This window comes from Amblyomma mixtum, chromosome 7, assembly GCF_055824585.1.
Source record: "Amblyomma mixtum isolate Tamu chromosome 7, ASM5582458v1, whole genome shotgun sequence".
NCBI lineage: Eukaryota > Metazoa > Arthropoda > Arachnida > Ixodida > Ixodidae > Amblyomma > Amblyomma mixtum.
Window position 1 is genome coordinate 79,495,812 of NC_143018.1, and position 3,702 is coordinate 79,499,513.

Genomic DNA, 3,702 nt, shown 5'->3' on the forward strand with positions numbered 1-3,702 from the left:
GGACCCCTAGCCGTCACACCACGTGACACCGTGACGTCACACCACGTGACATCGGATGAGAGAGCCGGCCTCCACCTCGCGCCGTCGCCGTGGGATGCTTCGCATTCCCAAGGCTTAGCCAAGCTGAGCCTCAGCAATTTTTTACACTGCAGCCCCCCCCCCCCCCTCCCTTTAGGCGCTCTTCTACTGAGCCGTAGTACTCGGGTTCCAGCCTAACCGCGGAAGCCGCATTTCGATGGAGGCGATACCCGTGTGCTCTGCGATGTGAGCGCACGTTAAAGATCCCCAGGTGGTCAACTTTATTCCGGAGCCCTCCACTTAGGCATGTCTTTCTGCCATCCTTATTTCACTTGCTGCTTTATGCCTCTCTTTACGGCGCGGTTCCTGTGTCCAGCGAGATTGCTTGACATATTGAAACAACCTTTACTTCACTTGTACGCTTTTAACTGGCTCCCCGCATAAGCTAGCGGATGGATGTGCTGGATAGGCATAGTGTGCTGAACCTAGTTTGAAAACTCTGGTTTATATCCAGGCAATGTCGACTGGTCAGACGATTTCCTTCAAAAACATTTCTGAGGCATGTACTGAAAAATCTATTCTTTATTTGAATGTTGAAGTGCAAATGAGCAGCTTAGACAAAAGTACAGACATCATAGGATGAAGTCAATACACCAGTCTCGTGGCGAACAGCTGTGGCAATTTTATTCCGACATACAGATTGCCCGCAGCCCAACTACCTCATTCGCACTGTAAGCAAGTATTTGGAAGCCAGACAAACAATCATTTCGGCTGCAGTGGTCATGAATCTTATAAATCAAGTTACGCTCTCATAGAAAAGCGGCGAGCACTGAATGGCCAAGCCAGCTTTAATCTCTGCAGTTTATCAATGGGAAAGAATTATGTGGCTCATCTAAAACGAAACGCGGTGTCGCCGTTCACCAGCGGCATTGGTCACAAAACTGCTAGATGGTGTTCAAAGAAAAACAACATTTCTTCCGAAGGTGCAGGGGATTGAACCCAGGAGTTTCAGGTTGCGATGCGAGCATACAATCCATAGGTCACAAAACCACATTGCATCTTGGTGAACATAGGCGCGCGTAGAATACGCGTTGCCTGACTACCGTATGGTAACGAATAGGTGTCCAATTACAAAGGAAGCTAAAATGACAAATATATACATAAAAATAAAAACCGAATAAAAATACAAAAATGGTTGCTTTTAAATTCTAAACAAGCAAGTAGTCTTAAGTGTCCACCGTAATTTTTGCTCCATACCTCCTTCTGTATACGAACTTTCACACTTCGGGCAAAAATCGAAGCACTGATGCTGTGTCCAGTTCTAAAATATCACTTATCAACAAGACAATGCTGCAATGCGCAGAGCGAATAAAGAATAAAAGGTGAGGGAATCTTCCATTTTATCTCCCTCCATTAGGAACCGAGTAGTAAAGTACGCATGTCCGTCGGATTTCAAGAACAATACGTCTCACGTCATGACTCATCGAGGGGGCTTATTTATCTGGGAATACGCATAGGGGTGGACTTCAGCGGCAAGTATATTTCTGAAATTGGCGAACCCATCACAACACTTTAATGCCCGTGACCGGACACGTGCTCTCTGAGGCCCTCTCTATATGAACACACGAATGAGCACAGTGTACAGCGATAGCCCTCTGCGCTAGCGTGCGTCAGCATATGGCGCTTTAAATTCCCTTTCTGAGACGTTGTATGAGGACATATGTCACACTTGAAGGGTTTTTCCCCAGTGTGAATTAGCTTGTGCCGAATTAAGCTTGAAGAGACTGCACTTGTGTAAGAGCACATGTCGCACTTGAATGCTTTTTCGATAGTGTGCCTACGCTTATGTACAGTGAGGCTGATAGACCTTGCAGCTGCAAAAGGGCGCATGTCGCAAATGAAGCGCTTCTTTCCAGTATGCTTTCGCTTGTGCCGAACTAGGCTGTCAGAACGAGCAGCTTTAAATGCGCACAGGTCGCATTTGAACGGTTTTTTCCCAGTGTGCGTAAGCTTGTGTCGAGCTAAACTTGCAGAAACTGCAGTTGTAAAAGGGCACACGTCGCACTTGAAGAGTCTTTCTCCAGTGTAAGTTCGCTTGTGCCGAGTTAAGGTTGAAGAATATGCAGTTGCAAAAGGGCATATACTGCACTTGAACGGTTTCTCGCCAGTGTGCGTACGTTTGCCTCGAGTTAAGGTTGAAGATTGTGCAGTTGTAAGAGTTTCCATATCACACTCAGAGCGTTTGTCCTGCCGGTGCGTACTGTCATGTGGATTGACACATCTCGACTCTGCAGCTGTAGAAGGACGCGCGTCGCATTTTAAGGGGCTTTCGCCAGTGTGCGTATTATTGTGCCGAGTTAGCGCTGTAGAGTTTTCAGTTGTAAAACGGCTCATAACACTGTGATACGGTCGTCCTCCTGTGTGACAGCGCATATCGCTCTTACAGTCGCACTTCGCTAACACCGCAGCGTCCTCGGAGCGTTTCGATGGCTGTCCTCCTGTCTCAAGGTTCAGGTGTCTCGTAACATCGCCAAAGTTCACTGAAACGTGGGCGCTAGAGGGGCAGCTGATGACATCTCCTTGCAATACAGGTGGCTGCCGCTGAACTGAGCTCTGTTCCGTGAGCGAATACGGCGCTAGGGGTCTTGCTGGTAGTGTTCAGCACCCTTCGACGATGGTTGTCCACCAGTAAGCCCAGAACACAACTTCTGTCGTGGTAGTCAGGAGAGCACACCGCTTCTGCAAATGAAGTTTAAAAAAATGTGGCGTTAGGGAAAGTCAATTTTTTTTTGCAGCGGAAGCAACACTACGCTAGGTTTGTGCGATATTGCGAACCTCGGAGAGCCCGAACTGCGCATGCGCGAGGAGCAAGTGTGAGGCAGTTACTGCGTAATTTCTTTTTCTAAAATACAATTTTCATTTTCTTCATTCCGGCCCCTCTTTCTCTTTCTTCTTTCACTCCCTTGCTGTACGGTGCGGTTCAGGGGTCCACGAGAAGACAGAATTACTGCGCCATTTCCTTTCCTCAAAAAAAGTTGCGTTCAAAGGGTAAGACATAGATGGTGGTGTAAAGCATTTATTACAGGTTGCACATGGAGAGGTAGTTTGGGAGGTGGTAATTAGTGCGCCACCCCCCTCACAATACTAGGTGGGGTCCCTATTCCGGGACCCCATTTGACTCTACCGCCGCTAGGGTACGCCGGACCATGGCCTGTTGGGCCGGAACGTCGTTGCAACCGAGCAGGGCCGCCTGCCAGTCCTCTCGGGTTAGGTTGGAGCGGGGGAAGGATTTTTCCAGCATGCCCACACCATATGGTATGTGTCAGCCACCTCCGCACAGTATGGACAGAAGCCAGAAAAGGAGGGGTCGAAGTGTTTCATGACTGCCGGGCACAAGAATGTATTTGTAAAATCTCTTATCAGAAGACGCTCAGCTGCTTTTCCCAGCCCCTTGAGGGGGGTCGGGTACTTGCGGTGAGTGTCTTGATAGTGATTGACTATATCTTTAAATTTTGAAAGGGGTTCGTTATCCAGATCCGAATCGGTAAGGTCATCGCCAGGGGCCCGGGAAGTGAGTGCGCGGGCGGCTGCGTCTGCGGCCTCGTTACCTGGTAGGCCTTGGTGACCCGGAATCCAGACTAAGTAGCGGAGCGTAGGATCTCGGTCCCGTGCCGCGTTCCGAAG